Source organism: Dendropsophus ebraccatus, chromosome 6 (genome assembly GCF_027789765.1).
Source record: "Dendropsophus ebraccatus isolate aDenEbr1 chromosome 6, aDenEbr1.pat, whole genome shotgun sequence".
Lineage (NCBI taxonomy): Eukaryota > Metazoa > Chordata > Amphibia > Anura > Hylidae > Dendropsophus > Dendropsophus ebraccatus.
Window position 1 is genome coordinate 51,698,696 of NC_091459.1, and position 21,243 is coordinate 51,719,938.

The following is a 21,243-nucleotide window of genomic DNA, read 5'->3' on the forward strand; positions in this document are numbered from 1 at the left end:
CCGGATCCTGGAGGGACCCCTTTCTGAACTTCCCCTGCGCCACCATGACGTACCAGGTACATCATGGGACGCTAAGGGGTTAAGCAAATGACTGTCTTCTCTGACCATGAAGGTCATGGGCCTTCTTTGTTTTTAGCCAGCACAAGACTGGCTTTCTTCAGGACTGTCAAATTGTAATGCGCTCTCAATCTTTAAGGGAACCTGTCACCCCCCCCCCCCCCCCCCCCCCCCCCCCCCGTGCCGGGGTGACAGGCTCCCGACCCCCGCTACAGCCTCCTATACTCACCTAATCCCACTGGGTCCCGCTTCTGGATCCGGTCGGGTCACTGAGATCTCAGCCGCTGCAGCCCAGTGCGCGCGCTGAGAGATGAGTCCAACGCTCATAGAGAGTGATGGAGAGTCCAGCGCTCCGTCATTCTCTATGAGCGTTGGACTCATATCTCGTGAATTTTTTTTTGCAGAAATTAATAGTCCGGGTGATTTTAAGAAACTTTGTAATTGCGTTTATTAGGCAAATATGCCATTATCTGCATGTAAAAAGCAGTTTCCCAGGTCCCCCCCCCCCCCCCTCTCCTTTCTGTCATCCACTGCTCAGAATCAGGAACTCTTGACTGGTTTTTCATCAGTCGGAATCTGTCTGGTCTATGAAGGGGGGTGGGGGAAGGAGCAAGATTAGCAGCTGAGAGCCAGGAACAAAGCTGAGAACCGAGAACAAAGGAATGCTGGGGGGGCTATTCAGAGCCTTAATTAGAGCTCAGAGATGTCCATGGTGCCTGTCAAAGGAGAGAGCCCAGGATGTGAATGTAAATTAACTTTGTTGTCCTGTTTTTGCTGCCTTTACTTTCTCCATAGGAAAACCATGAAGACGGGGGAGAGCTTTAAACAAATTAATTTTTTGGCTAATAAAACCAATTACAAAGTTTTTTAAAATCGCCTGGACTATTGATTTCTGCAATAAAAATTTTAATGACACTTTAAGCTTTGTGCCAGTGATTATGGATTTCTCAGTGCCATTTGACAAATGACCAGGAAACATGGCACTCAAATTCGATGCAAGGGAACAAAAGTTTATTCCAGTGATTCAATAAGCTCCCTTCAGAAGACTGAGCCTGGATACATGTATCTTTGTTTCAAAGTAAATAGAAAACCTGCTTTTATTTCACATCCCCGGTGTTAGATGTTGATAAAACTTGTTAAAACTAGAGATTAGCAAATAGCGTCATTAACTCAGCGATCTGCTTATCAGCCGGCTGCTTTTTAAGTCCATGCTGCTCTCCATGGACTGCCAGCTTTTTCCAGCCACCTGTGGAGGAGCAGCACGGACTTCAAAGGCAGCCAGCTGGTAAGCAGAATGCCAGGCTAATGAAGTGATTCACTCATCTTTAGTTAAAACAACAGTGACCATTTAAGGCAGGGGTGTGGGGAACATCTGGCCCGCGGGCTGCATCCGGTCCTTTAGACCTCCCGATACTCCCCTGTGACACGCGCCGCACTGGAGGGGAAGGAGCCGGCGCACACAGCATCCTCCGGGGTCTGTGATAGCTGCCAGGAGGATGCTGTCTGTGCTGGCTCCTTCTCCACTAGAGCGGTGCACGTCTTCTGTCTCCTGCGGGCCGTGCGCAATGACGTCATTTCATCGCACGCCGCCTGCAGGAGAAGACCGGGCACAGGCTAGAGGGGAGGAAAGGTGAGTGGGATGTTTATTTTTTTTATTTGGGGGTTAACTAGGCTACCAGGGACATGACTGATGGGGGTTAACTAGATAACAGGGACATGACTAATGGGGGTTAACTAGACAACAGGGACATGACTAATGGGGGTTAACTAGGCTACCAGGGACATGACTGGGGGGATTAACTAGGCTACCAGGGACATGCCTGGGGGGTTAATTAGGCTACCAGGGACATGCCTGGGGGGGTTAACTAGGCGACCAGGGACATAACAGGGGGGTTAACTAGACTACAAGGGTCAGGCACTGGGGGAACAATACTTTGCCTTGCCCCAGGTGCTGCAAACATGCTACTAACTGCCGCGCATGGTGTGCGGCCATCGAATGATTTTATTAATGCCCGACCGGCCCTCGACATGGAAAAGGTTCCCCACCCCTGATTTAAGGGGAAGTGTCCCTCTGCTTTGTCTATAAAACCTCTCATACTTTCATAACATGCAAACAAATTAACATGGTACGATTGTTAGGCCATTCCCTTTGTCAGCTACTTGCTTTTGTTCTCGGGTAAGCTGTGACTTCTCCCCCATGGATAAGACCTCTGTATGGAGGGGCTAAGAGAGATGACTGATTGATGGACAGTCTTTTATGCTGTTGGTTATAGAAGGTGCACGTGAGCTCTTAAATTTTTTGCCCAACTAGGTTCTACAGGCATAACTGCATGACAATAACAATTCATCTGTACCCAAGCATGCAGCATTAGGGTGTCCTGGAAAACATGGTTGTAGCCACGGATTCCATCTATTTCACTCCTCCTTGACGTTTGGCCGGTCTATAGGCTCCGTTCTTTAGTCAGGGGGATTCGGTTGTCTGCCTAAAGCGGTGGGCAGACGGCTGAATCTGCCCGCAATTGTAGTCTATAGGATGGGTGGAGAGCCAAGCCGAAGCGTCCACGGAATCTGCGTGATTTCCTTAGGGGCCTATTCCACGAAGCGATAATCAGCCCTATTATCGCTCGATGGAATAGAGAAAACGATCAGCCGATCGTTGTCATCGGCTGATCGTTTATTTAAGCCCAAACCTAAAATAATCGGTCACCCACCACGCATCGCTGCGTGGAATAGCGGTGCGCGGCGGGCAACAGACGACTCAAGCAGCATACATTACCTAGCAGGGCTTCTCTTCCGCTCCGTTTTCATCCCTGTCCCACGCGCAGCAGCAGCTTTGGTGCCGCTTGACTGAGCTGTCGGACCACTCAGCCAATCACACGCCGGGACTGCCGTGGCCAGTGATTGGCTGAGCAGTCTGACAGCTCAGTCAGGCTGCTTTGGAGTTGATGCTGCGAGCGGGACTGGGATGAAGACTGAGCGGTGGAGAAGACCTGCTAGGTAATGTATGCTGCAAGGACATCGGTAACAATGTCCATGCAGCCCTCACTAAACGATCATCGGGCCGTGGAATAGGCCCAGTAAACGAGCTACGATCTAGCAGATCTGCGCTCGTTTACATTATTGATCGGCCCGTGGAATAGGGCCCTTAGTCTGTAAGGGCTCTTACAATGCAAGCTGCTCTCAGTTCTAAGCCCATGCTGGTGCTCTAGATTGCTATGATTGGCTGTGAGAACCCAGCTTGTGGATCAGCTCAGCTGGGAGCACAGTGGACACTATAAAGAGCAGGTGGTGGCATACCAATGTGTAAAGGCCTTATTGCAAAAACTATTATCTGCCTTGGCCAATTACTAGCTGCTCAGGCTGATAATAGTTTTGTGTATTAGGACATGTTGAAAGTACACTAGCCCAAATTTATAATCTGCTTAGGAGCCACTGACATAATCGTGATGCTGGGAGCTTCCAGTTTCAGTCTAGAACACTGCCCGTTTACAGACAAAACTCTACAGATTTGTGAACCACCACTTACTGAGCCTATTACATGGCTTGATAATCAGCAAGGGCTGCATGGACATCATTGATGATCATTCAGCCGATTATTGGTCTGTGTAATAGAACTCCAAGTAGAGATGAGGGAATCTACAGTAGGAATGAAGCCTGATTATCAGAATCCCGATAGGAACGAAGCACTTCCTACTGTAGATTTACGCTCTAGCCCTAAGCATAAATATTTAATAGGGGAGAAAGCAGATTATCTCTTTATATCTTAACAAAGAAAGATGTTAAATTCTACCATACCTGATCCTTGTTATCCCACACTTTCAGTCAGTATGGAATCAGCTTATTCTTTTATAAATGAAAGTAGAGATGAGCAAATTTACAGTACAAATGAAGTGAATGACTTATTTAGCTTGCCAATCTGCTTATCAGCCGGCTGCCTTTTGACGTCCATACTGCTCCGGCCTAGGTGTCTTGAAAAGCTGGGTCCAGTCCTGGAAGTTCCTCAGGACTGGATCCAGCTTTTCCAGGAACTTAGGGCTGAATCCACGAAGCGGCACAGACTTCAAAAGCAGCTGTCTGAGCTAAATAAGAGATTTGCTTTATTTGTACTGTAAATTCACTCATCTCTAAATGAAAGTGATCTGTTGTGACTTGTACAGGATATACAAAAGCTATGGCTGAAGTTTAGGCTATATATTCTACAATAACTCAGCCAACGTCTCTCTTGTCCCCCCCCCCCCATACACATTTGGCACAGGCAGTGAAAAATACATTTCTGACCTTTATCTCTTATAGACTTGGCAGGTTCCCGTACACCACATAAATTTAGTATAAAGTGTACGGGGGGCCTCAGTGATGGACAGCTATCTCCTTATGCACACTTCCTCAGTTAGCTGCCAATCACTGTGCATGATCACCCAGTTGACCGCTTAGCCTAGATCCAGCAGAGGATTATTTGAATAAATGATACATTTTTATTTTATTTATTAGGATAATTAAAATTAAAGGGGTTATCCAGCATTAGAAAAACATGGCCACTTCCTTCCAAAAACAGACCCACTCTTGTCTCCAGTTTGGGTGCAGGTTTTGGTACTGAAGTGAATGGAGCTTTATTACAAACCTCACCTAAACTGGAGACAAGAGTCGTGTTATTTCTGGAAGTATCCATGTTTCTCTAACGCTGGATAACCTCTTTAGAATTAGTTGTTTTTGCATCAGCCTATGTCAGTAGAACTAGCAAGCTTGGTGGTAAAATGGTAATAAGATTTTTTATCCACTAGAGGAGTGACCCCAACCTTAGGGTCCATTTACACGGAAAGATTATCTGACAGATTATCTGCCAAAGATTTAAAGCCAAAGCCAGGAACAGACTATAAACAGAGATCAGGTCATAAAGGGAAGCCTGAGATTTCTTCTTTTTTCAAATCCATTCCTGGCTTTGGCTTCAAATCTTTGGCAGATAATCTGTCAGATAATCTTTCTGTGTAAACGCACCCTTAAACTCTGTATAAAATAAAAGGGCACAAAATGTTAATAAACCAGAAATTGTTAAAGCTGAGGAAAAATGTGCAGAAAAGTCGCTTTGGTGAAGATGTGCTTCAAGTCACTTTTGTGAAAGTTGCACTAAAACAAGCACTGATTATTGGTGTAAAATCCAGTAAGCGCTTTTCTAGTCGTACTATTATATACTAAAGTCTTGAAACTGTTTTAGACATTCTTCCCAGAATTCCTAGGAGAAATGTAATCCATTTGTTCCTGAGTAGATATTAGTGCAGCTGGAGCATGCTCTAGTCCGATTATTTGGCATTTAATTACCGGTGGCAGAAGAAGTAGGATGCAGCCCTAGGGAGTCCTGGAAGACATGGATACAGCCATAGGCCATAGGCTGTATCCACATTTTGTTGGACTCCCTAAGCCTTCATCCAACTTTAGCCACCGGAAATCAAATGCCGAATGATCGGACTCGAGCATGCTCCAGTTGCGCTCATCTTTCGTCCTGGCTCCTGAGACATTCTTTCAGTAGTTGCTAAAAGATGGAAGAGATTTCTATTAGTAAAAAGAAAAACAAGCAACGAGGTACCCATATTACAGCCACTTGAAAGCAGATTTCACATATTAGGTTCACACACTGCAATTTTATTGCAGTACTGTCACGGTACGGCGACATACTGTAATTAAAATAGCGATGTGTGCACAAACACTGCCTGAGAGATTTGCAGCTAAGGCTAGTTTGTATGAGGAGATAATGAAAATGAAAAAATTGGTTGCTACGTTCTTGTGGTTGAGTTTGTTCTTTCCCTTAAACACACCTGTAAGGCTGGGTGCACACTACGTTTTTCCTAGCCATTTAATGTATCCATTTTTAATTGGTTACTTTTAACGGACATAAAAACGTCAGAAAAAGAATTGGCCCCACAAAAAAAGCCCTGTTATCACTCTGTAAAAAGATTTGAGAGTGTTATGGCTCTTAGGGCCTGTTCACACTATGGAATAGGCACCGAAATTCTGTCCAAAACCCTTGCCTGTGGACTCTGCAGAAAATCCCGTCTGCTATCTCTTAATGGGAGGCCTCCCATTGAAAGAGCAGGCGGGATTTGGCGCAGAGTCTGGGAGCGGGAATTTCTGCTCCGATTGCATAGTGTAAACGAGTCCTTAATGAGCAATGAAAAATAAAAATTGACTTAATTTTTAAGGCCAAAACAGGCCTTGTCCTGTTTCAATAAACTTCTGAAGTGTCAGAGAGGTGTGTTTTGAAGAGAGACGTGAAGTTTTGATTGGTCCGGGTCTGAGTATTAAGACCCTGACAAATCGTGAGAACGAGTCAGGAGAAGACTGCACCTCTGCGTGTCAGTGAAAACAGTAGGGCTTATAGACTTCCATTATGAGTCCAACTTGTCACGTGACACGTGAATTTTAACCTAATTTTTGGCTAAAATATTGCGAAAATATTGAACATACGGTCACAGGGCGCAAACTGTAAAAGAGTCACACAATTTTTGCACGGGAAGGGGAGGGGGGGGGAGTTTGATGGATCTGCCCCTTCATTTTAGGGACCCATGCTTCCCCCTAAGGCTAGGCTGACACTGCGTCTTTGCTGTACATTTAACATATCCTTTTCTGGTTTTCCATTGACTTACATTATTACAAAAAATACAAAACAGATCCTTCATTATCTTTTTTAACATACACAAATGCTGTTGGCCATGTTTTTTCTGTATGTTAACAATTGAACATTCAAAAATGGATACAGTAAACCTAACCTAACTCCCCCTTCCCTCTCAATGCTTCTTTTTTCTTATTCTATTTTTTCTGTTTATAGGCAGCTCACCAATCAGGACATGTTGGATATCTTGTGCTCTTCCATTTAGCTGGGCTGTCACGCAGCTCCTGCTCCTCCTGTAGTGAGTGTTTCCTCTATGATGAGAGGCACTTAGTGGTTTGGGGGGGGGGGTGTTGCTCACATCAATTCAGATTCTCTGTTCTCCTCGTTTCTTGGAGCATGGCAGCCTGCAGAGTAAATCAGGAAGGGACAGAGCGTGCAGTGGTTTATCTTGCTTCCTGCTGAGTAACAGTAGGGTTTGATACCTGGTGATGCCCCTGGACCAGAATGCTGTAAACAAGGCCATTAGAGTGACACAAAAACAATTTCAATATTGCTTGGACTTTCAAAACTTAAAGGGGTTGTCCGGCGATAAAAAATTTTTCACAGAATAACACACATTACAAAGTTATACAACTTTGTAATGTATGTTATGTCTGTGAATGGCCCCCTTCCCCGTGTCCCACCACCCCCACCCGTGTACCCGGAAGTGTGGTGCGCTATACATTACCTGTCACGTGCCGACCACGGTCTCCGATCGTCAGCAGTGACGTCTTCTTCGGGAGGCCAGCGGATCTTCCCGAGTGCCGGCCGCCCTCTGCAGCGTCATCCGAAGCTCAGCCGCGATTGGCTGAGCATAACTGTGCTCAGCCAATCGCGGCTGAGCAGTTGATGACGTGGCCGCGTCATCAGCCGCTCAGCCGCGATTGGCTGAGCACAGTTATGCTCAGCCAATCGCGGCTGAGCTTCGGATGATGCTGCAGAGGGTGGCCGGCACTCGGGAAGATCCGCCAAGCTCCCGAAGAAGACGTCACTGCTGACGATCGGAGACCGTGGACGACACGAGATGCGGTGAGTATAATGCACCACACTTCCGGGTCTAGCGTGGGTGGGGGGAAACACGGGGAAGGGGGCCATTCACAGACATAACATACATTACAAAGTTGTATAACTTTGTAATGTGTGTTATTCTGTGAATAATTTTTTATCGCCGGACAACCCCTTTAAAGTCGGACCAGATTTGCACAAGCTTAGTAACTTAGGACCCACAGAAAGATTACTGTATGAAAAATTATATCATTCGAATTCAAGAGATAATCTTTCCGTGTGTATGCAGGCTGATCAAACGACTAACGAAAATTTGTTCGTGTGTCGTTGATCGCATCTTTTGAACTCACCATAAAGTCATTGTTAATCACTCGCAGATCTTTTGGTGTATGTACACATCATTAGTAAAAGGTTTCTGGTCGTTCGCAGAAGAGCTTGTTTGAGATTGTTTATCGGAGAAAAGAAAAATTTTCAGAGTTCTCTCGTTCTCCAGAGATAGTAGCAGGAGCAGAGTGGATGATTGATGGTGGAGTTCCGAAGCTGCCACTGAAGTCCTCATGATGGCATTGTCAGAGCTTGAGCAGGTGCTGTGGTCCCTCAGTCAGCTGTGGAAGAAGGAGCTCTCCTGAGCTTGGCTTAAACTTCACTCCTGTTAGTGGGTTAGATGGAGAAGGATGGACAACAGTGCGTTGTTGGGGAGGGGGAGTCAAGATGGCACTGGCCCAAGGAATGAGAAGTAGCGATTGTCAGGTCCAGCAATGCTATTGAGCTAGGCGGAGCAGGGACTTTTGGAGATTTCCCCATTCATAATGGGTGCCTCAGCAAGCTTGTGGGTGCTGTTATATAGATGTATGTGCTGTTGTATCCTGAAGGAGAGGTAGTGGATTAGGTGGCCATTGTTTTCAGTAGCTAGGCTTCGCCCATGCCTTTGCTCCTTTTAACCCATGGGGAAATGATAAATTTAGGGCTAAACTACATATGATTGGAACAAAACTTTTTTACTTTTTTTTTTTTTGGTCCAATGTTGAAAAACACTCATAGGACCAAAATGCTCATTACACCCTATAGTTTCTACTGTACTGGAACATTATAGACTCTTATGGTGCGTAAAAGCATTTTGGCTGTGCAACAAATGATAAATGATGCTTTTTCTCCTACATTACAATAAAAGCTACATTTAGTGGGGGGGGGGGGAAATATTTTTTTATTTTCATATCATAACTCTATTAAATTATTTGGAACATCTGTGGGGTGAACATGCTCGCCACAGACTTAGTTAAATTCCTTAAAGGGTGTCATTTTGTCTCCTGGGGGGGATGGGGGTCATATGTTTTGGCATCTCAACTTCTCTGTTAGGGTGGTATTACACTGGATGATTTTTCGGCGATTAACGCTAAACGATCTCAAACAAATGATATGACAAACGATCTTAAATCATTGACCCTATTACACAGGACGATGATTGCTTTGATGGATTCAAAGGAGGGGCATATTTTGCACTTCCTAATTGACAATGAGCAGAAATGGTGCACAGTAGCTTAAACATTAAACATATAAACACATGTATATAACTTTCAGGTACATTTGAACTGTCATAAATTTTTTCATATCCGGAGAATGCCTTCAATTCTTAACCTTTGAAGGAGTGCAGTTTTTGTAGTATTTGGGCAACTACCTGCTTGGCCTTCTCATTGACTATAGCGCTCCTTCAATATATGAAATACCATTATAACCAATACTTTTTCTCGAAATATGTCAAGCTTTGTTGACATGGTGGCTCAGTGGTTAGCACTGTAGCCTTGCAGCGCTGGGGTCCTGGGTTCAAATCCCACCAAGGGCAATATCTGCAAAGAGTTTGTATATTCTCTCTGTGTTTGCGTGGGTTTCCTCTGGGTACTCCGGTTTCCTCCCACACCCAAAACATACAGATAGGTGGATTTAGATTGTGAGCCCTAATGGGGAAAGGGAGCAATAATTGGCGAAACTATGTAAAGTGCTGAGGAATCTGTGCGCGCTATACAAATAAAAGAATTATTATTATAAATCTAAAAATGTAATGTTTGAAATACAAGAGACGTCATTTTTAAGTGTGAACAACAGGTGGCGCTCTTGTTCAAGGCAAAAGTCCTCCTGATGACTTGCTGACGGCCTCTGCAGCAGGTGCTGTGTATACTGCATGCTGAAGGGAAGGGGAGTTAAGTGAAACTACTTAATGCTCTCAAATGTTATAAATTTTTACACATATTTTCCAGTATTAGATCTCCTCTTGTAAAAATTGAAAATGGGTCAGATGTTTAAATTTTACAGGAGTTACAAAGCAATTCGTGAGAACAAAAAGATTTACAGTGCAGCTGTGACACCTTATAACCTTTGTTCTGTGAGTAAGGCACTGGATTCTTTTATTGTTATGCATACTGCATCCTATGTGCTGAGGAATAAGGAATGGCTGTATGGTTGTAGGAACAGTGGCAGAAAGTAGAAATATAGGTAACGGTACAAATATGATGTGTGATTTTTTTTTAAAATCAACTAGTACCAGAAAGTTATAGATTTGTGAATTACTTCTATTTAAAAATCTCTAGTCTTCCAGTACTTATCAGCTGCTGTATGTCCTGCAGGAAGTAGTGTTCCAGTCTGACACAGTGCTCTCTGCTGCCACCTCTGTCTGTGACAGGAACTGTCCAGAGCAGTAGCAAATCCCCAAAGAAAACCTCTCCTGCTCTGGACAGTTGCTGTCATGGACAGAGGTGGCAGCAGAGAGCACTGTGTCAGACTGGAAAGGATACACCACTTCATGCAGGACATACAGCAGCTGATAAGTAATTTACAAATCTATATAACTTCCTGGTACCATTTTGTTTTGAAAAAAAAAAACAAAAAAACACTATATATATAAATATAAATATATATATATATATATATATATATATATATATATATATATTTTTTTAACAGGAGTACCCCTTTAAATAGAATAAAAAAAGAAACTGATGTGCTGCATTCTAGAGCAGAATGGATGCTCTGTATATTGTTGCATCCTGACATTGTCTGCAGCCTCAGCGTTACATTGGAGGGAAGCTGCCTGACACAGCCATTGATTGTCAAAGTCCAATTTACAACAACAGACAGCCTAGTGACAGCTATTGACTGCATGGATGCAGCTGTTGGCTTCGAAGACAACATAAATTGACATAAGTCCAGCTATACATGAAGGTAAAACTGAGGTCACATTTATTTCAGATACCTTCCTATTAGTGTCATGTAATATTATACAGGACAATAATCAAAGACATCAGGGAAGTAAGACTGCAAAAATCATAACTATCAACCTAGTTGATCTGCTTTTACCATTTAAAGGGATTTAAATGAAAGTACCCTTGGGCCCCTATTACACTGGGTGGTTATCTGCCAAATAAGGCAGAATTGGACAAATATCACCCTGTGTAAGTAAGACAATGAACAGCCGAGGAGCCGATCATTAGCTGATTGTTGTCTCTCAATATATTTGAAAATAATCATCTGCCGACCGTGCATCGCTATGTGTAATAATGATGCACTGCTGATGGCTGATAAATGTTGCTTACCTGTCCACACTCCTGCAATGTCCTCCTGGCTTGTTTCTGCATTCCCCAGTGACTGCAACCGCCGCTGATACTTTCAAACCCGTCTCTACGAGTTTGGACGCATCGGAGGTGGCTGTGGGGAACAGGCAGGAGGACATCAGGGAGTGTGGAGAGGTACATGTAATCTTTATTATTTTCTAAATACCAGAATATCCCTTTAAAGGTGTACTCTGCGCAAACATAAATTTTGTGAGACTAACAATTCATTCCATACATGTCATTATCTATTCAGTCTTCTCCCCCCAGTTCTGAACTGCTTCTGATTTGTACTGAAGACACAAAAAACTGTGTGTGAGCTTTTCTCTCCCCCTACTTCCCTCTCCCTTCTGAGACGGCTGATGTAAACAATTCCCTATCTGCTACTCTGAGGCAACTTTGTAATGTTAGGAGAGGTAATCACAGGGAGTTCATCAGCAATTTGACCTCAGATTAACCCTCCAAACATTACAATGTAGCTACAAAGTTGCAGATACAGCCTGCCAGGGACTCATTTACATCAGCGGAGGGAGGGGGTGAAGGGGGAGACGGAGAGAAAAGCTCATACATAATATAGAATGAATTGTTATTCTTACCATGAAAAGTTATTTTTGAGTAATATGCCCCTTTCAGGCAAGGGCTGCACGGACATCGATAACTATGTCTATGTGTCCCTTGCTGCCTGGTCATCGGGCCGTTTAATTGGGATCTGCTGTGATCAGGAGATATAGCTGAGAAGAGAGGGTGGCAGCAGCTCTCTCCTCGGCTATATCTCCTGCTGGCCACTATCTCGGCTAAATCCCCAGCTGGTCACTAATTCTGTAAATGTAGCCTGATAGACATGCATTGTTAGAATTGTAGGAAGTTTATGGCACAGCTGCTGCGCTCTCTCCCCGGCTATATCTCCTGATCACAACTGGTCTCAGCAGTCAGACCCGCTGTGATCAATAACTTTTGAGATGCCTGATGACATGTCAAAAGTTATTTTTCATGACAGGTACTGAGATATTCTACTTACCATCTCTACTTGCGTATCCATGTTTTCTCAGACTCTCTAGGGCTGCATCTAACTTCTTCAGCCACCAGTAATCAAATGCTGGACAATCAGACTCAAGCATGCCCATACATATAGTATGCCCTCCTTGTCTCTCTATCTCTCTGTGAGGTCTATGTGCAGTTCATTCATGAATTCATTTATTTATCTATATCTATTAATCAATCTATCTATCTATCTATCTATCTTCCAGAAAATCGCCCGCTATCTATCTATGTGCATATATATATATATATATATATATATATATATATATAAGGAATCATCCTTCCATATGGTTCATTTTTCAGCATACAAATGGAAGCAATCTTTTGATCTTTCTTTCCCTTAATAGCTGTAGATGTGGAAATTATGATGTAACTCAGCCAATCATGTTCTAAAATCAGTTTATGTATTAAAGGATTTATTGTGAAGGATCATCAATTTTTTTCCAAGATTAAATGAAAATGTGCTTTGGTTTCCATAGGCATTACTACTCGGCATGAAGTCTTACTGAAGATTATTGTATGCAGCTGTTACATAGCCTAAAAAAACCCTGTGATAAAAAATCATAGAGTGATTTACATTGGTTACAAATGACCACATGGTTTATTACACAAAAACCTTGCTGATTTCACATTAAAGGGGAACTCCGGATAAGGAAAACTTGTTTTCTATTAAAAGTTATATAGATGTGTCTAGATAATGTATTACCAAATCTGTACGGTTTGAAATCCAGGAAGTGAAGAAAAATGGTCTTTGTGCCAATCCACATTGTTGATTTTTTTTTTTAAATCAACTGGTGTCAAAGTTATACAAATTTGTAAATTACTTTTATTTAAAAAATCTCCAGTCTTCCAGTACTTATCGGCTGCTGTATGTCCTGCAGGAGGTGGTGTAGTCTTTCCAGTCTGACACAGTGCTCTCTGTTGCCACCTCTGTCCATGTCAAGAACTGTCCAGAGCAGTAGCAAATCCTCATAGAAAACCTTTTCTGCTCTGGACCTTTCCTGACATGGACAGAGGTGGCAGCAGAGAGTACTGTGTCACACTGTCTTATGTTCTATGTCTGTTAATGTGATGTAATATCAGATTTGACAAATGTATTAGGGTGGTGTCAAAAAACAAAAACAAAACTGATTCGTTCCAATGTCATTTAAGAACTTTATTGCATCTTTGTGGCCCGTCATTCAGGTTTTAGGTAGGTTTAGATTTTAAAGATAATTTTACTTTACCTTTTATTACCAATAGGAATAAACAGTTATGTGATTTTATTAAATTGGGGTGGGGTTTGTAAGAAGACATACTTTTTTATGAATATGTACTGTATACCATCCACACTATAAAGACCTTACTGTGTCGAGGGCTGTCAAACTCGAGCATTAGCTTTGGCTGCCCAGGCATGATGGGAATTGTAGTTTTGCAATAGCTAGAGGGCCTGAGTTTGACACCTGTGGTGTAGACAGTATAGAGGGAGAGAATAGCATGTAACAGTGATCTCAGTTTAAGGCCATTGCTTTTAGCTTTGAGATTTCCCAGCATGAGCAAACAAATAGAGACAAGCACACATCCGTGTTACAAAGGGGGCTGGACCAGCAGTAGATAAGTATTTATAGTATTAACTCATTTTCCACTAAATAAACCCCATTTTGGTAGAAATAACAATTTTGAATGCCAAATAATTACATTAATCCAGACTTATTATTATTTTAGATCCCCAACCTTGTTCTTTAAAGTGAGTCGGTACGTACAATATGACCCCTCCAACCACTTGTTCACTCGGATAGCTGCTTTTAATCCAAGATCTGTCCTGGGGTCTGTTCGGCAGGTGATGCAGTTATTGTCCTAAAAAAACAACTTTTAAAGTGGCAGACCTGTGTCAAATTGGCGTGGCCTAGAGTGTGTGTGCCCTAGGATTGCAACGACCCTCCGTTCTCCTTCGCACCCTCCCCATCACTAGGACCGCCTCCGGGAAGGACTTCTCCTATTCATCACCTGTGTGAACACTGTACAGGTGCCTTAACGAATCCAGCTCATGTGCGGTGTTCACACAGGTGATAAATAGGAGAAATTGTTCTAAGGGCATTCCTAATGATGAATAGGGCAGGGAGGAGGGACGGAAGGGTGTCACAATCCTAGGACACACACACTCTAGGCCATGCCAATTTGACACAGGGCTGCAAGTTTAAAAGTAGTTTTTTAGTTCAACAACTGCATCACCTGCCAAACAGACACCAGGACAGATCTTGAAAGCAATTATCTGATGGTACAAGCGGTTTGGGGAAGGCATATTGTGGGTACAGATTCACTTTAACCACTAGTGGTGGCTACGGGCATTCAGAATTGTATAATTTAGGGCAGAGGTGTAGCTAGGGTCTCCTGCACCCGGGGCAAAGATTCAATTTTGCGCCCCCCCCCCCCCCCCCCCCTGTGCACAGTAAGCACAGGGGGGCCCATGTAGTCCTTTCACTGCTGGTATATAACATATACAGTATATATATTTTTTTTAAATGAAGTTTACATCTCTCCTGGCAGCACTGGTGTGGTGTTCACAATATGGGATAGATAATGTCATATTTACTGTGTACCTGGAATGCTTTTATGAAGAATGATTATCAGGCAGCTCTGGGCTCAATCAGCATTTTTTAAAGTACTTCCATTTTTCCCATTTAAAATTTGGTCCCTAAGTACCTTAACGGAGGTGCCGTTGTCTCCGCTCCCTGCTGTCTGTACCTGAGGAGGTGCCGTTGTCTCCGCTCCCTGCTGTCTGTATCTGAGGAGGCGCCGTTGTCTCCGCTCCCTGCTGTCTGTACTTGTGAATTAGGAGGCGAAGCTTCCTGATCTATCTCCAGTGTGACCCCCAGTGTAATGTGATTCTGTGGTGCCGTCTCCTAATGCACAGGTACGCTCAGCAGCAGAGTCGGTCAAACCTCGGGAAATCCTAGGTTCGATTGAACTCGAACACTCACGAACCTGCCGCATTAGATTGCTTAAAATATGTCTTCCCGGTCCGTGGGGAAGGAGGAGAGTGCCCGGGGATCGACTGGAATTCCGGGATTCAACCTATTACCTAGGCTGATTTCCAGAATTCCAAGCGGTACCCGGGCAGTCTCCTCCTTCCCCAGGGACCGGGAAGGCATCAGCAATCTAATGTGGCAGGTTCATGAATGTTCGAGTTCTATAGAACCTAGGATTTCCCGATGTTCGATCAACTCCACTCAGAAGCGGAGACAACAGCAGTAACACCACCAGTAAGGTATGCCGTCACCAAATTCAAAATAAAAATAATTTAGAAAAATGACTCTTGTATCATGGTCACTGTATATACAGATACAGGTGCTTTATAGATTGGCGTAGGGAACCTTGGCTCTCCAGCTGTTGCAAAACTACAACTCCCATCATACATGGACAAATCTAAAACTTTGGCTGTCCAGACATGATGGGAGTTGTAGTTCTGCAACAGCTGGAGAGGCAAGGTTCCCTACCCCTGCAGATAATAGGTAAGGTTTATATAAATGTGATATATATTTGGAGAGAGCAGTTATTAAGGGGTTAAGTATAGAATAATTTACAACCAGACCAGACCCCTAAATAAACACTGGACCCCAACTCTCTTATGTGGCTCCCCCCATCCCAGACTGGTGTCACCCTGTACCCCCCTGCCCCCCTCCTCACTCCACACTGGGCAACCTTCACCCCCCTCCCCACACTGTGCACCCCTGATTGTCCTCCCCTTCTCACACACCTGCGGTGACATCATAGTGACATGTCAAGGTCCTTCACCATCTCTTTACTGTACTGTCTCCTTGCTGCTGTTTAGCCCTGATTTGCGCAAAATGGGGGTTAAAACACCACGATTTTGCGCAAATTATAGCGAAACAGCAGCCAGGAGACAGTACAGTATGGGAAATACCTCATTTGATGAAGTAAAATTCGTCAAGGCTGCCTCATCCACTGGGATCCTTCTCTCTTTGCTCCCTGTGATGGCGCCCCCCCTGGTCTCAGCGCTCGGGGCAGCTGCCCCCCCCAGCTACGGCCCTGATTTATGGAGTAATTATCATTCTGCCTCAGCAGTGGGATACATGTTTGAATGTCTCATCTATGGACGATAATGAATTATCGTCTGTTGTATGTCCATACCCATGGAGACCCGACCTTCAAGATTAGCAGAGGATCTCGATGCTGATTCTGAAAAATCTAATTGTCACAGGTACACTACACTTTAAACCTCATGGGGGTGGAGGGAACAGGGAAACTATACATACCATTCTGGTCTTCTATCTATCATCACTATTGCCATTCAGCCAGTCAGCAGCTGAGTTGGGACTGCAGCCGCAGATAGTGAAGACAAATAGAAAGACCCACATTTAAAGAAGTCATTTTTTTCCCAATCTCCAGTGCAGTTTACAATCTAATTTACATATACACATATTATGGGGCCACTTTGTTGAAAATATGTGGGAGACGCCCAGGGGCTCAAAGGCCCAGACTCTTGGTAGATAGTGCAAAGGAATGGGTAGGGCTTATTAGGGAGGATGGGGAGCAACAATTGTTTAGATGAAAATTCAAGTTACCACAATATCCACAGATGTCTGTGCATCCAGAAGTTTCAAAAGCTGCATAGTGGCAGGCTTAAAAGGACCCTGAAATTCCTATAGCTCTGCATTAGCTTCCTCATTTCGTCCACAACAGCTCCACAGCAATATTAATATTGTCACGTCTGTAGGGGAACAGTGAGCCCTGTATTGAACCCAGCCCATTGCCCCTGCCTATTTGGACAATCTTCCCCAGCAGAAGTCTCCAGTTTCTGTGCAACATCGAGTCTTAGGCTATGTTCCCACACAGTATTTTTGCTCAGTGTTTTGCGCAATAATTTGCAACCAAAACCAGGAGTTGACTGAAAACACAGAAAGGCTATATTCACACACTTTAAATTGAGAGGATGGGAGCCATTTAATGGCAAAAAATGGCTGTTATTTCAAAACAACAGCCGTTTTTTTTAACCCCTTAAGGACCGGGCCTGAAATGGCCTTAAGGACCGGAGCAAATTTTATGAATTTGACCAGTGTCACTTTATTCATTAATTACTTCGGGATGCTTTTACCTATCCGGCTGATTCTGAGATTGTTTTCTCGTGACATATTGTACTTCACATTTCTTGTAAATTGGAGTCGATACTTATAACGAATCTTTATGAAAAAACCCAAAATAGCGTGAAAAATTGTGAAAAAATGCATTTTTCCAACTTTAAAACTTTTCTGCTTATACAGAAAATGGTTATATCACATAAATTATATATTAAATAGCATTAGCAACATGTCTACTTTATGTTGGCGGCATTTATTAAACTATATTTCATTATTTTTAGACAATAGGAAGCTTAAAACATTAGCAGCAAATTTCCAAATTTTCAGTCAAATTTCAAAATCAGATATTTTTAGGGACCTGTTCAGGTTTAAAGTGTATTTGAGGGGACTGTGTGTTAGAAAGCTCCACGAAGCACCCCATTTCAGAAACTGCACCCCCCAAACTCTGCAAAAGCACATCCAGAAAGTTTTTTAACCCTTTAGGGGAGTCACAGAAATAAAAGCTAAGTGTGTAAGAAATTTGAAAATTTTAATTTTCTGTGCAGAGATTTTATTGTAATCCAATATTTTTCATAATTATAAACCTATTACCAGAGAAATGCACCCCAATATTGATTGCCCCATTTCTGCAGTTTATAGAAATACCCCATATGTGGCCCTATTGCGCTATTTGACGCAACCACAAGCCTCAGATATAAGGGAGCGCCTAGTGAATTTCAATGGCTCCGTTATTTTTGGTCATTTTTGACTGTACCACTTCAGGTTGGCAGAGGCTCTGGGGTGCCAAAACCTAAAAAACACCCCTAAAGGGACACCATTTAGAAAACTACACCCCTCAAGGAATGTAACAAGGGGTGCGGTGAGGATCTGGACCCCACAGGTGCTTCACAGATTTTCCAAACAATATGGCTTGAAAAAAGACTAAAGTATTTTTTACACTAAAATGTTGTTCTAGCCTTCAATTTTTCATTTTCACAAAGGGATAAAAGGAAAAAAAAAACACAAAACATGTAGCACAGTTTCTCCCGAGTACGGAAATACCCCACATGTGGACATAAAGTGCCAAGCGGGCGCAGGACGAGCCTCCAAAGGGAAGGAGCGCCAATTGGCTTTTGGAAGCTGGATTTCACTGGAATGGATTTCAAGGGCCATGTCGCATTTACAGAGCCCTCGTGCTGCCAAAACACTGGAAACCCCCCACAAGTGACCCCATTCTGGAAACTACACCCCTCAAGGAATCTAACAAGGGGTGCAGTGAGCATATGGACCCCACTGGTGACGGGCACAAATGTGGAAAAATGTGACGTGAAAGTGAAAATTTTCATTTTTTCACTTTCATGGCACAAATGTGCCCGTCATCCAGGGGTCCATATCCTCACTGCACCCCTTGTTAGATTCCTTGAGGGGTGTAGTTTCCAGAATGGGGTCACTTGTGGGGGGTTTACAGTGTTTTGGCAGCACAAGGGCTCTGTAAATGCGACATGGCGTTCATCATCCATTCTAGCCAAATCCAACCTCTAAAATCCAAATGGCGCTCCTTCCCTTCGGAGGCTTGCCCTGCACCCACATGGCGCTTTATGTCCACATGTGGGGTATTTACGGACTCGGGGGAAATTGCTCTACACATTTTGTGTGTTTTTTTCTCTTTTAACCCCTTGTGAAAATGATAAATTCAAGGCTAGACCAACATTATAGTGTAAAAAATTTAATATTTCATTTTCACGCCACATTGTTCCACATTTGTGCCCGTCACCAGTGGGGTCCATATGCTGACTACACCCCTTGTTACATTCCTTGAGGGGTGTAGTTTCCATAATAGGGTCACTTGTGGGGGGTTTAACTGTCTTGGCAACACAGGGGCCTTTTGAATGCAACATGGCCCCTCGAAATCCATTCCATCCAAATCCAGCCTTCAAAAACCAAATGGCGCTCCTTCCCTTCGGAGGCTTACCCTGCACCCGCATGGCGCTTTATGTCCACATGTGGGGTATTTCCGTACTCAGGGGAAATTGCTCTACACATTGTGTTTTTTTTTATCTTTTAACCCCTTGTGAAAATGAAAAAATCAAGACAAGATCAATGATTTAGAGTAAAAATTTTAAAAAAATTACACTAAATGTTGGTCTAGCCTTGATTTTTTTCCATTTCCACAAGGGGTTAAAAAGAAAATGAACACAAAACGTGTAGGGTAGTTTCCCCTGAGTACGAAAATACCCCACATGTGGACATAATTTGCCATATGGGCACAGGGCAAGTCACCAAAAGGACAGAGCGCCATTTAGAGGCTGGAATGGGGGATGGAGGCCATGTCGCAATTACAAAGCTCCTGTGCTGCCAGAACAGTAGAAACCCCCGACAAGTGACCCCATTCTGGAAACTACACCCCATAAGGAATCTAACAAGGGGTGCAGTGAGCATATGGACCCCACTAGTGATGGGCACATGTGTAGGACATGTGCCGTGAAAATAAAAAATACCATTTTTTTCATTTTCACGTCCCAAATGTGGCCGTCACCAGGGGGCCATATACCCGCTGCCCCACTTGTTAGATTCCTTATGGGGTGTAGTTTCCAGAATGGGGTCACTTGTGGGGGGTTTGTACTGTCCTGGCAGCACAGAGGCTTTGTAATTGCATCATGGCCTCCTCTAATGGGAATGGCGGCCATACCTATTTAGCTGGGGAAAAGGGACAATTCTAATTTATTTGGGGGTATTAGGCCAATTATTAGTTTATAAGGTTGAAAATGACAGGTGTCCATCAAACTCAACCTGTGTTGATCCAGAGGAAGGCAAAAACCCCTCGTGAGGCAGACGACAGTAGCCTCATCACAGGGGAAAAATTCCTTCCCGACTCCATAATGGCGATCAGAATAATCCCTGGATCAACATGACCCCTGAAATAGGAATAAGGGACAGAATTTAGATAATGTAGAACCCCAATGACGTGTAGTGCGCCTTGGAGCGATCCAGTATGCAGAGGCCGGGGGGATCAGGACAGGTGTCACACTGGTAAATGGTGTCCTTCCTGATCCCCCTGTTACCCCACACTCTGCACTTCTTCTGGGGTCTCCTGTTCTCCAGTGTGGGGGACGTCACCTGGAAAATGTTGTCCTGGTGCGATACGGGGTCCCTCATATCCAGAAGCGCTGGGTCCGCTCCATGGCTGCTAAATATTAGGGCTCTATTACTACTTCTGATATGTTCGGATCGTGCCGCAAGCTACAGTAGCTCGGGCAGCGAGGGACCGGAAGAGGGGGTGCTGGTATAAAGGTTATCCCCGTACGGGTGGTGGTGACCTTTATCCAGCAGTGGGAAGATCAGTTCCCGGACGATGTCCCCACTAACTCCGAGGATGGGGGGGGGGGGCATCTGGCGGCTGGATTCGAGTGTCCCTTCCTTCATACACTCTAAGGGTACGTGCACACTGCGGAATCGCGAAGGATAACCCTTTGTGCATTCCGCAGTTGGCACCCGCCGGCGGACTGATGCAGGCGCACGTCTCCGTCCGTGTCGTAGACTCCATTCTATGCACGGGCGGATTCCGCTCTGCGTCCAACGTGTTGATGGAATGACGGATAATGGAATCCGCCCATGCATAGGATAGAGTCTATGACACAGGCGGAGACGCGCCCCTGCATCAGTCCGCCGGCGGGTGCCAGCTGCGGAATGCACGAAGGGTTATCCTTCGCCATTCCGCAGTGTGCACGTACCCTAAATCTGTAAGTGTACCCTGAGGTACTCTCACAGAGTTTGTAGAATTTCACGCCATACCGTCATCTCTTATTGGGACGGTACTGGCGGAAAAGACGTGTCTGGGGGGCAG